The sequence below is a fragment of the Thunnus thynnus genome, chromosome 16 (assembly GCF_963924715.1).
Source record: "Thunnus thynnus chromosome 16, fThuThy2.1, whole genome shotgun sequence".
In the NCBI taxonomy this organism is placed as follows: Eukaryota; Metazoa; Chordata; class Actinopteri; order Scombriformes; family Scombridae; genus Thunnus; species Thunnus thynnus.
Window position 1 is genome coordinate 5,943,969 of NC_089532.1, and position 14,425 is coordinate 5,958,393.

Consider the following 14,425-nt stretch of genomic DNA (forward strand, 5'->3'; position numbering starts at 1 on the left):
ATATATGCATTTTTATGATTTCAAGCCATGTTTCCAAAGGCTTTAAGGCATTTAACTGAAGGAACAAGAACAAAAACGCATTTCTGAGTGGAGGAGGACTTTAAAATTCTGTCACGTTCCTTATCAATGAACTAGGAAAGCTCTGACAACTAAATATCAGCATAGAGAAGTGGGCAAAACTGTGGTTCTCTGTGGCAGGTTATTATTAATTCACCGTCTTTGCAATGACAAGAAATAGCATTTTGCAGCTGTTAAGTATTGCGTGTTGTAGAACTGAAAAGGAAGAGAGCAGAAACAGACTCATTGTCCAGGAGGGAAGTTTTCTGGAAGATTCTCATGACTCCAGACAGGCCGAGCTGAGAGGCCTCACCCGTGCTGAAAAGCTCAGCCATTTTTATCGCTGTCTGGCTTCATGTGCTGCCAAGAAGCACTTTAATTGTTTCCCATTCAGTCGAAGCCACAAAGCTTCAAGCGTTCCAGTATACACAAACTGTCGCCCTTTTTTTTTTTTTTTTTTTCTTTCTTTCTTTTTTTGCAGAGAGCTGAAAATAATTGCAAGTTTCAGCTTGGCTTTGAAAACGCAGCCTTATGTGTTTTGCACAGTTTGAAGTTATTTCGGTGAGTCAACAGTCAGAGGGAAAATCAAAGATGGCTGCTGAGTGGTCGGACTGTTTGCCTCATCATGAGGCTGCACTGTGCCATTGTGCTAATGTGGTAGTAATATAATGTGTGTGTATTTCAGTACAGTGTGTGTGACTGTGTTGTGGATGTGTGGGTGCATGTGTGGGTCAGATACTGTGTGTGTCTATCTGTGTGTGTGAGAGTGTGTATGTGTGTGTACTAAGTTCCTGAAACTGGACCTTGGTATGTTGTCACTGTAAGTGTGCCAAATCAGCGATTAACTGCGCTCCCTCTGAGACAGGCATGTAGCCGAGTGACGTTCAGGAACAGGTGTGTGTAAAACAATCCGGTTTTCAGCACTCCTTGGAGAACGCCGGTCCCACTGAGCAGCAGGAATAGACCTGATGATAGTTTAGGGACCGACATAGGTTTGTTTGCTGCTTCGGGTTGTGGATGCCCTCCTGACAGCGCTGGTTCCTCTTCGAGTGTCAGTCAGACTCAAAAGTCATCAACAATACCTTTAAGTCTTGTATTATCCATTTTCCATGTTTTATTTCGACAAACAAAGAAGAACGACATGGAACAAAGACAAAAAATTCTGCAAATTTAAGCTTGGTTAAAGGTTGATTTACAGTAAATTGGAATATTATTGTACAGCTCAACATTATTTTTGAACACAATTAGAAAGGAGAAAGGAAAAACAAAAGAGCACCATTTACAGAAACTCCTACTACATTAACAGGAAATCCTTTTAAGGAGAAAAGATTTCACAGTCCCGCCCTCACTGCTTGATTGACAGGTGATATTGCAGCACTTGGACTCCACAACAATGAGGGTTCAGCTCAGCTTTTTTGCATTTTGTAACATGGCAACAGATCAGATTGAAGTGAATGACGCCTTTCAGGAGAATAAACACACTTATAGACCGAGCCATCATGACGTCGCACTAACAACAACAGTCACTTCCAGGCAGACAACTGGCAGTTGATTTGAATAGCGGAGATATGTGAAATCGGCAAACTTGTTTATTTCTGTTGTCATTTTCGGTCGTGCCTGTAAAGTTTAAAGATATATAATTAAACACAGTGGTTCAACCTGTCTGACGTTTCTGCTGTGCTTATTTTATGTGCTGTGTTGCTTTGCTCACATCTTTGGATACTTCTGTTAGTACACTTTCATGTAGTACACTGTGTACACTATGTACTTACTTTTTGTAAATTTTGACAGGGTAGTGTTGTCTCAAATCAAACACAGCCGTTGTGCACTTACCAGAAATGACGATTGCAAATTAGCATTAGCTAGCGTTAGCATTCGCGCTACCAAATCATTACAGACTGCTAAATTAACCCAAAAAACATACCGATGGCTTATATCCGACAACAGTATAGTGATGCTTAGTGCTAAAAACACATATATAACTTACATTTGTATAATGTGGCGATGTTCACCGTAGTTACAACGTACCCGGCTGCCATTTCCAGTTTGAAAAGTGGTCCCTCCCCATCCGCTACATAGCAAAGATGGCGACCATTGAGGGCGAGAAGTGTCCATAGTTCCACACTCAACTTTTTGACCTCACAGTGCATGGCATTTTTACATACTTCTCAGTGTGAACGCACTTATGCACTCAAAATGTTAAGTGTAAGTACAGAAGCATGCAATTTGAGAGGCAACACAAATCTACCCAACAACAACATCTCACCACTGGTCGGACTAACTGGTGGCTGCCTTTGTCATAGTTGGAAGCCGCCTTACTGCTGCTTTACTCATTTATACTTATTAATGCTTACTTTTAAATACTTTTACTACTTACTGCTTATACTTACTTATACTTATTTAAATACGCTTCTTTATTTACTTCTTTACTTGCTTAAACTGACATTTATTTTTGCTTTTGTGCCATTAAATTGCGTGTATGTGACGCAGGGGTTATCTACCCAGAAGATATTGTAAACAAACTTTGTGATTGGTTCTATATGGGGCTCATATGAGAAAATCATCAGTTAAAATATATTTTAAAAGTACATGTGACATTTTGAAGTCTCTAATATGATGTTAATATGTAGGCGGATGCATACATGATTAACTCACAGGAGGTGTACATGTAGAGGTTTCAAGATTCAGGTTTATAAAAGACTAATCTGGGACATTATTGGTTATATTTTGAATGTAATACAGAGATTGGGTGAAAATCAGAATATATACAGTATTTATGGATGGGTGTGTTTGTGTGTGGATATGTAAAATCTGGTCAATTTAAACAAGTCTACATGAGGAGAATTGTGCTGTACGATGATCAAATTACACAAAATGGTTTAAACTGGTACCTTCATGTGTGTATTACAGAAAACAAAGACATAAATACAATAACACACGTCACAAACTTCGACGTATTCCTCCTCTTTTGCTTTGTGTTCACAGCAGTTAACTGTAACTGATTTCACAGTGTTTGTATTTCTGGACAGAAGTAGCACATAAAAACTCTTTGACACGCTGGCCAAAAGCAGCACACTGTCAAACTGTTGGACACAACTTCAAAACATGAAGCATTCGACCTAACCACGACTGTAAAAATCTGTTTCACAGCATCTGACGCAGCACTGCGGAGACAAGCTCTACTGTTTTAAACCTAGATTTAACAACACCTGCAAATTATTTTTGAAACACAGCTGGGAAAAAGGTTCAGTAGCCTAACATTTGTCATTAGTATTGTTAAATTTTGAAAAACTCCATGTCATGCCATGTCCATGCCAAAATATTTAGAATTCAAGGTTTTTAAAGGAACCAACCACACTTACATTCATCAATGGCAGAGCAACTCTGGGCTGCACTACTGTACACTGAAATAAATGAATATCTAGTATTTAAAGCTGCATCAAGTGATTTTTGGAGTATTTTTGCCACTAGGAGGCAGAAACACTTCAAAACAAACTTAAAACCTTGATTAAAGCTTTAAATGTTATGTAGATATACTGTAAAATAATGTTACATCATCATCATCATCATCATCCCATTGGAGTCATGCTTGTATCTATCTGCTCTGTTTGCTCCACCAACTCCTGAGAAAAATATCTGACTTTTTAGCTGCTAAATGTTCCACTTTCATCAACAACTAGTTTCTAATTTTGTCTGTCTGCTGTCTGTACTGGATACGTAATGTTGAGTAGGTTTATTACTTTGTTTACTGGAAACAGTTAGCTATGTTTTATGGGGGATTTGTGAGAGCTTTGTTTGGTGCACACGCTCAATGGGTTTGGCACCACAAACAACTCTTTCACGTTTCACAGGTTCATTAGATTAAACAGTAATATACAAAACCTTGCTTAATTAATAATTAATGTAAGGTTTATATTGCCATGATTTGTTAGTTTGAGCCTAGTTATCAAGCCTATAGTACCAAGAGGTTGGGGACACTAGATAAAGTCAGTCAAGCATTAAAAAGAATATTAAAAAGTCTCAAATTTCTTGTCTCAATAGTATGACGGCAATGGCCGGGGTATTCTCAAAACAAACTAATTCGAACAATGTGTTGTCCGACCACATCTAAAGGGAAAAAGTGTTTATAGCTCTTCAGAATGGCTGAAAGGCGGGGTGAAAAAGCCTGCTGTCATAAGTCGTTTTCACATATGAACTCTGGACAGTGTCCGAGACTCGGGCCCTTTCACACATGTAGCACACAGCAGGAGACTGTCTGTGTCAGATGCATTCTCACCTACTGGAAATACTCTGTTCGGTTTAGGCAGAGGGGTGCAGGAGGCAGGACATGACGCAAAAACGATGCTGCGGTTGTAATTCAAGTGTTTAAGCCTTACACCAGAAATAAAATGGCTTTTATTTGAGCAGAAATCACAGGAAGTCCTCTCTCCCAGTAACACTAGCTTCACAGTGGAGCATTCTGGCCCAGTCAAAACCATGCAGCTTAGCTGGCCTGCTGCGTTTATCCTGCGCCAGCCGCATGATAGAAACATCATCAACACGCCCACTCGCTCACTGTGAATTCTCCACAAAATGACCTGCTGTATTCACACATGGGCTCAATCAGACATCACACTGACTTTGTACCAGGGAGCTGGCAGGTAGAGTCAAGTTAATGTCTGGTCCGAGTGATTCAGGCATTTGTGTTCACACGTACAGCTCCACCAGATAATGTCCGGAAAATTTCAGGGATGCAGTGCATGTGTGAGAGGGGATATAGAGAGATGTGCCGTTCATGGTGTTGCACTGGTTAGTTTATACAAAAAGTGACAAAAATGACATTTCCACATGTCAACATCAGGTTACCTGATAAAGATGCAATTCTGAAACGTCATAATTGTGCTTAATAAATCAACTTTTTGGGATCCAGTCAGTGTGTGGGTGCTCATTTCACATGATAAGTTCTTCTATTTGTCACTTTTTGGGAGCATCTATTTTTGGAGCATCTATTCAGTTTGCAGGTGCTCTTTTCTCTTGAGATTGTTTTTGCCTCTTTTGTCTACGCACCTGACATCACGTCAGGGTGTGAATACACCACCTTGGGGGCATAAAAAGAGAAATCGAGAAGTTCAAATCCTGCTTACTTTCTTACCTCCCCACACCTGATCAATCGCTGCATGAAGCAAACGTGTTTGTCAGATTGTTGGTTTCCGAAACATACAAAAATTGTCAGATGCAGCCCATCCAGCCCCAACATCAGAGCAGCATTGTGAACCTTTAACTAGCAAACTCTATCCTTCTGGCAACCTGTGGTGCTTAAGACAAGCCAGATGAATTATTAGCAGAGCAGTGTTTGACCTCAGTCTGTGCTGCAGCAGGGTGGCTGCTCTCTATCTCTCCTTGGTCGTCCACGGAGAGATTAGGAATACCATCGGCAGCCAGGACTCCCTCTGCCATTCCCATTTATGGAACATCTGTTCCATCTCTCTGGCCTTTTCTCTAATTGCTGGATTAGAGGGTGACGGGAAGGCCCTGGTTGTTGAGAGTCGTCTCTGAGCTGTTTTGACATGTTCACCCATGATGTGTGATCATGACGGAAAAATGTTGGTGTAGGTCATGGTATCTCAATGTTCAATAGCATTTTGCAGGATGATTCAAAGGAGAGGAGGGCACAGCGTGTTTACGATTCCCTCTGGCCATTTTCTGAAACTGTCCTCTGTGATTTAAAGAGAAAAAAGGTCATGGAAACAACTCATAACTCTTTGAGTGCAGTGTGGACTGTAAGTGTATTACTATTACATGACATTACCATGTATAGTATCTCTTAAATATTTATTTTTCATACAAAATTACATATTAAATAATTTGTTTGCTATGTAGATTTCAAATAAGTTCAAGAATAGAATAAGGCTTTACTTGTTAGCACCCAGGAACAGATGCAATGAATATTCATGTGACTGTGGGATAATCATGTATGATGCAGTGAGTGTTGCAACTAGAATATGCGAGATTCACTAGCAGAGATAAAACACAGAGGCTGGAGACCATTACCATACCATCTAATGTAAAATCAGATGAATACATTGTATTAACATTAATGCGAAACACAGTGTGTGCTGTTACAGAACTACAGAGAAAAGCTATTATTATTTTTCTTTTTGTTTTACCCTCTCTGTGCTGCAGATGCCCACTGGCTCCTTGGGAAATTAGTTGATAATGAGAGTCTGGTTCCTTTCTGCACAGAGAAAAAACAATCTCATAGAGACACATCCTGGTTGTTAATTAAGGCATAAAACATGTTTGTATATCCATATACGGTCTTTTGAAATAAGCTTGGTTTCAAACAAAACGACACAATGCACAGCTCAGAATTGTGTAAACAAACTTTTTCTGCCATAAAAATAGATTTTCAAACTCTTGTTTAATAGTAAACTTGAGCATTAAAAGTACATGTAATGAATTTGACAGTGGAAACACTTTTCTGAGAGTTAAATGTGTTAATGTGCGTTAGAGCAGGGAGGTGATATTGGTTTAGCTCAGCATAAAAACTCGAAGCAGAGGGAAACAATTACTAAAGTTCAAAAATACATCTAGCAACACCTCTGAGGCTAATTAACACGTCGTATCACCTCCAAAGTAGGAACGTGCAGAGAGCCCGGTATTTGTATTGTATCTGTATTTGTTGAGGCAGCAAAATTATTTGTATTTGTATTCAAATAAAAGTGGAAATAGGTGTAAAATCCTGTTTTTGTTTTTATTATACTTGTAATTTTAGGATATTACAGTGTTAAATTAAGTGTTCGTCAATAAACTATCTTGCAAAGGACGTCTCCACAACCCACTATTTGTGCTTTTTCCCAAATACTGTATGCAGATTCGGCTCCACCGCTACTCCAAAGGTGTTTTTTTTACCTCTACATGAGGGGAGGAGGCAAAATATATAATCTGGTATTAATTCAAGAGCATTAATTAGTACGTTGTGCACACAAATTGTAAAATTGAGAACATAAATTACAAAATAATGCTTTTTTTTTTCTTTACACCTCTTGGGTTCATTTGATTTCTCATTTCTTGTAGTTTTTACGCTTCAGGTGAGGTTTTCTCATCTAACTGTTCAGCAAGAAAGCAGATTAGCAAAATTTCCAAAATGTCAAACTATTCCTGTAAATCTAGTTTAGCTATTTAGCTCAGTTGACCAAAGTTCAAACTAGCCAGCTGACCAACAAAAAAAGCAAGTCTTTGTCTCCCTCAGGTTCAGTTAAGACAGAAAACTAAATCTATTAAAGTAGATTTGTGAATGATCTTTAGCTCCAAACACTCAAATCAACAACCTTTAAAACATTTGTTAACTGTGTCTGTTTACAATACAGCGAACACAATCTACTGAGCCCGGCAGATGTCAGACGTCTTGTAGAAGACGGCGAACAAATCTGGCGCAGCGCGTTCAGTCACAATCTGAAGATATTCATGAAGCACCCGGATCCCCAAAGTTGAGTTTTTATGAGCTAGATAACATCTGCAGTTAAAGAGTTTTTACACCAAAACCATAAAACGTGTTTAAGGGATTTCAAAGATAACACAACATTGTGTTTAACAGCCAAAACCCAAAGTATATCCACATATCTCAGTCCAAGACCATGTTAAATCCAAGTGATCCATAGTAAGAGTGTGAAGGGAACACACAAGACAGGACGGATGGCATGAGGGTTATAATATGTGCTAAATCGAGAGCATGAATGAGTTCTGTGTTATTGTTTTTTTTTCTCTCCATGAACACTCTTCGGGCTCCATAGAAATCAAATAAACTTTTTAAAAAAAAGAAGTGATGGCGTGACAATGTCGGGGCACCAGACCTCAAACAGACCTCAAAAACCTGAAAAACAAAATCACAACAACAAACCAAGTGCACTCACAGGTCGATTGGTAGATAAGAAAGGAACATTTAAGCTGCACTTTAACTGGAAAAGAATGTGATTTTGTCTCATAGCAATGCTTCACAAATGGAGCGAGACTCAAAGGCTTTATTGTTTAGTTTATTTGCCATGAAATTAGGAGTCATTAAGGCCGAGGGAAAATGGTTCCACATGTGAAAACTGTCTTCCATCTCACATTCAAGGTAAACAACAAAGAAAGACAGCTCTCTTTCTTTCTCTCTCTCTTTCTTTCTTGTGCCCCCACACTTTTATTTTTATAACCTTAAGCTAGTTGCAGGTAACCCCGCTGAGAGAACAAATCTCCTCTCAACCAGACGTCTGACCTAGAAAGTAGCATCAATGACAAACTTAACAACATACAACAACAATCATCTATTTTTCCTCACTCTCACTTTCTCGTACTCTGCTACACATTTCACGTTTTTTGTTTGACCTAGCAGAGTGTTTCGATCACACACACACACACACACACACACACACGCTCAAACACACCTCCCTCCTCCTTTTTTCGTCAGCCAGAAACGAACATGACGGATGACACTGAGGTAACACAGCGCTACCGATATGGAATTTAAAGTGGGCCTGTGAAACTTAGCTGCTACCGTCAAGACAGATGCTCATGCGGTCAGTGTACACAGGGCCGGGCACGCCGCAGTGGATGGAAGGTGTGAAAACAGGAAGTTCACGGCGGTCGCAGACGGCGACGGAGGATATTTCCACAGCGGCTGACGCATGATGACATCATCGGGTTAAGTAATTGTTGATTGTCATGTGGGATACATTTTTGACACCAAGTAAAAAAAAAAAAAAAAGGGCAAAAGTGGGAAAATATAGTCATCACAGTTTTACACATTTATGTTTTTCCTCTGTGACAGAATAGGAAAAAGCTAATTATTGCTTTCTGGAAGACACTTAATGTGATTATATGTGATAGATTTCAAAGCTCGTTAAAAGTTATGCATGGTAGAAAATAAATATATTCATATAAAAGATATATCAAACATGACATAGTAAGTCAAACCTCCTTTAATATATTATATTCATCAGTTTTGACTTAGTATGTCATCATTTTGTGTTAAGACTTTGATTTACTATCTCAAAGTTTAGACTTAGTCTCTTATAATCAAAATATGACTTAACTTTAACTTTCAAGATTCCTTTTCCCCGGAGGTAATGAGCTTCCAGCCAAATTGAACCAGACTGCTTCTTTATCAAAGGGCATCTGTCCCGTCAACGTTCAACCATATCAGACTGCAACATTTTGAGATACCATCCTGCAAACAGATGAGTAACAGAAAGGGATGAGAACATCACCCCTTGTAGTTACCTAATGCAGCCATCAGCCAAAATCCTGCAAGCATGATGAAACACATTCATTTAGTCTGCAAAATAGCAGCACAGCTCATGCATTTTTCAGTATATGAGCTCTTGCAAGTCTGTGAGTCAGCCTTTTGCATGCCTTGGCTGATCAGGTTACTATTTTACATGCACATTTCAGTCATTTAGATGATTCTTTTATCCGGGGCAAAATGATGAGCTGATTCAATAGAAAAAAGACTCCTACTCACATCACAATAATGATTAAAAGAAGTGTTCAGAAGCTGTGACATTCATGTCACCGATGCCACATGAATGTGGATAGATCTATTCATAATAAAGAAATAGAAAAAATAGAAAATGTAGTCATGAAGAGAGAGGAGTATCTGGGGTTTACTGTATCTTTCCTTGTGTGTGTTTTTTTTTTTTATTGAAGTCAGTACAAAGACTGTAATACAGAGAGCAGGAACACCAGGCTTATTACTTTAAGCCATCAGGTTTATTTGTCACAAAGCTGTTTCCATCTAAAAATAGCTGTATTTGTTTTTCCAATGTGTCAGTACAATGCTGCTCTGCATAGGCCTAATATGTGCATAAACACACCTCGTGGCCACCATATTGGAGGTTGTCGGCTATAAAAAGTTACATCAAGATGTTTCAGCATAAAATAACATAGTAGGTTATTTATTCACTGTCAGGTCTGTATTTTTAATCTGGGCCTCTACTGGAATATCTTTGCATGATTTAAAGTTCAAAAAGCTCCTTATTTATCTTATACTGGCCCTTTATGCAGCTCCTCAGTTCAGCCTCTGTCTGAAACAGGCTGTTTTAGCTCCTGTCTCTTTAAGGCCCTCCCTCCCAGTGAGCCCACTCCGTTCTGATTGGTCCGGCTTCAGAGGCTAGATAAACAAACCATGACACAATATACAGTAGTAGGATTTCACTACTTTTTCTTGTTCTTTACTCGAAATGTCAACTTCTCACAACGGCTAAGGAACAGATGGTCGTTTATGGTTCATGTGTGACACGCTGACATCAGCTCGTGGGAAAGGTAGAACAAAATGTTGCGGATAAAATGTTCAGAGCAGGTTGAAGCCCTGACTTTTGATTCGCAGGGAGCTTTTCTGCATACGTTTACCTCAATTTTTGGAACTTATTTAGCGGATATCAGTCATCATAACAGTATATAAATAACAGAAAATTACAAGGTGGCTGCATAACGGCTCAGTATAAGATAAATAAGGTGTTTTAACTGTAAATCATGCAAATATATTCCAGTAGAGCCCCAGAATATAAATATAGACCTACAAATGATATGTCCCATTTAATGCTGACATACTTTTGAAACTTTTTGTCTAGCACATTTTACTAAAAACACAGCGAGAGTGCAGAGAAAGAATTATCCCACCCTTGTGCAGTATTACACAAGGGTGGGATCATCATTCGTCCAAGGATGACTTCTTCTGCCATCCAAAAAAAACCGTCTCTGCAGTACAGCAGTGTTACGATGGTGTTAGAGCCTTTAGAAAGTGGCCACCCAGGACCAAATGCGTAATAAAGGTCTTAGCAGCACCTGAACCACACAGAACTGTGTATGAAACACATTAGAAAACCATCCAGCTCTACCAGTACAATACAGTATACATAGGCCTGTACAGCAGGAAAAATGTACAGAGCCACCCAGCTATTGGCCATGCTTAAAGTATCATTCAGGTTAAGCTACCAGACCTTTACGGGAACATTTGAGACTGTGGGATTGAGTTTCCCTCCTGTCAAAAAAAGTTAATAGAATATTCCTGTCTGCTCCGAGTGTGCTGCTCCGTGAAATATATGGAAGGGGTTCAGCTGCCGGCTCACTCAGTGACCGAGGTTTCCTCTAATAGCCTACAGGGGAAATGAATGAGTATTCACATGGCAGCATTGATCACAGGTACTACTCCCCACCGTGCCGTTTTATTGACATCCAAATCTACCCATGATCCATAATTAAATTATGAGCTTAGCGAGCCTATTCAGAGTTATGACATTTATATGCATTGATCTAAACCAGTCGGCTTCTGTGCATGTAAATGAAAACGTACCTCAACATTTATATGTGTTGTTGATTTCAAGCAGCGTTGCTTGGACAATGGATCTATCTGCTATAAAAACCAATTATTTTAAGTATTTTTTTTTACTGAAAATGTCCTTTTCTTGTCCCTGTGACTAAAAATTGCTAACGCTCGAGTAATCAGGTTAAGAAGTGAACACTGTGTGCATGTAAACATAGCTGCTGTCTCCTGCACTGTCAGCGTGTGATGGATGGAGCTGGGAGATTAAACACCCCTCAGTGTGCAGTGACAGGTAAGTCCGACGGCTCTGTACTGCACGCCGCATTTCTATCTGTCTCCGAACCGCACAAGGCCCTTTGTCAAGAGCCCGGACTACAAAGCCTCTTCAGGTCTCCATTGTTCTCTGCGATCAATATAGAGTTACAGCGTCAGAAAGGGGAGCTCAATTAAAATGATGGTAAGATATAGAGCAGCATGGTAGAGTGCTTTTAAAGGATTAAACATAATGTAGTGCCCTGCGCTTTTAACATATAACACAATGTCGTTTTGTGTGCACAATGTGCTTTAGTGTGTTGCAGTACTTTACATGACATGTGGGAGCAGCAGGTGAGATGAGATGAAACCTTTTTAAACATTAATGGGGATTCAGCAGAGGCAAGAGAGAATATATATTATAAAATACACATGGAAAGAAATGATTACAGTTAAATAAAAGTAATAAAATGATGTATGTAAACATACACAGCTATCATTTTCAGGATTTGCCTTTGAATCATTTACATGTACTGATTTTACATTATTGCTAAAATTGTTGACATAAATGTGACTTGAGGTGAAATATGGATACATGACACCAAACATGATGCTTTTAAAGTAAAAACCTAAAGCTTGAAACAGCAAACATGTCGCTGTCTTAGTCTGGAGTAACTCTTACTTTTTGGATATCAGAAATTACTTCATATATTTGCTGATTTAGTATGAGTATAATATCTAAATGTGCTTTTAAGCATAATTTCTTTTCTACAAATCTGAGTAAAACTGACAAAATTTCTGACTTTTCCTTTGAGACTCACAGTTACAGTACTTACAATGGTGTAATAAATAATAAGCAGTGGTATATTCTGCAGTAGGGATGTGCATCTCCATCTCTGAGGCCGATGCGATATGCATCTCAATGCATTGCCAAAGATGCAATTCATTAAAGATACATATGAAGCAGCTACCAACGCCACACGGTATGATTCACCCTTATTGCAATGCAGTGCAATTTGACATGATTTGATTCAACACGACGCGATTCACATGATACGATGTGATGCAAACGAATGATGCTGTGCAATTCAATATGGTACAGAGAGTTTGATTTTCTTCAAGCATACAGAAAATCATAAATTAACTTAAAAAAAGGACCATTTTTACTTTATATATTTGTTTCTCTAGTACTGCAGTAAGCATCTCATTTATGCTGTTTCTTTTTGACCTCAAAAAAAAAAAAAAAAATACTTGAACTTTTCCCAAACAGGCCTTTTCATAAGTCCTTTGTAGTGTAATGTTCTCTGTCTCCAGTTTACATGCATATACTCCGTGATCCAAACAATTACTGTCACAGTTAAATACAGTTAAATAATCCACTTACTCCACCCGGAACGTTTTGGCAGCGCACCACTTAGCTGTAGCACGCTAGCATGCTTGAGAAACAGTTCAGAGAGGAGGAATCAATCAAAATATCACATTTTTGGTCGCAAATTATTGGTCAAATTTCTAAATAATAAAGGCACAGGGCCTCTACTAATAATTATATGTAAATTGGATTTTACTGATGCAAAGATGTTTGAAATGCAAGTTCATCCCAAATTGTATCCGGTGCACTTTTTTTTTTTTTTAATTGGGGCAGTTGCATCGTGAACGTCTATGCCGTTGCACCAATTTGAATCTTCCCATGTCTATTCTGCAGTATTTTATGTTTATTTTATTCACGTCACAGCCAAAAGTTTGCGCACAAGACTTGTGGACACTTGTACATTCACATGTGATTGTTGAACATCTCATTTAGAAACTAACACGCTGCTGCAGCTACAACAACCTCCAATATTTTGGTTTCAGGCTTTGCACCAGATTTTGTAAACTAGCTGCAGGGATTTTCTCCCATCCAACCACAAGAACATTAGTGAGGTCCAACACTGATGTTGCACAATAAGGCAGTGTTCATCCAAAGTTGGATGGGCTTGAGGGTCAGGGCTCTGTGCAGACCGGTCAAGTTCTTCCACACCAAACTGGGGAAACTGTTTCTTTATGGATCTAGCTTTGTGCACGGAGGTATTGTCATGTTAAAAGAGGAAAGAGCCTTCCGCGAACTGTCACCCCACAGTTGGAAGAACAGTTTTGGAGCCAAAAAACCAAGCGTCAGACAAAAAGTACACAAGACTATGTAAGTAGGAGTGTCCACATACTTTTGGCAATATTGCTTACTTTCCATGATGCTTTTTGCTCCATGAAACACAATATTACATATTTAAAAAGTCTCATAATGTTCTCTCTGTAACTCAGCTTCATAGTATGGTTTATACATACTATGTGTATTACATGCAGTCAGAGTTGTCGTGTATCTCTGGTCAGTTTTATACAGTATACTTCAGTCAGAGGCTGCAGGTGTCTTTGGTTTTATGCATTCAAAGAGTTGCAGGATTATTGTGATTACAGAGAACAGAGTTTGGTAACAGAGCAAAATATAGTCACATTGTCTTTATTGCCTTTTTGAAACATCAATCAGAGGCTGCAAGTGTCACAGGAGCTTATAGTGACGATGTTCTCTTTAATACATTCAAAGGTTTGCCAGGCATTGTGTTTTTCCACCATTCTTGTTTTCTTTCAACATGACAAAGCGAGGAAAACCCGAGTAAATTTATTTAGTCTATACTTCCCGACTCAATACCAGATGCCGCAACTGTGGTTTACAGTCTAGCCCAGCGATAGTGTAAACATGGTATTAAATGCTGTCATGTGAAGATTCGTTGTCCATTTTGGGACAATTTCTGTCATTCAGAAGAAAATGAAAAGCACCCAAAATCTTTACTTCTTACTTATCCT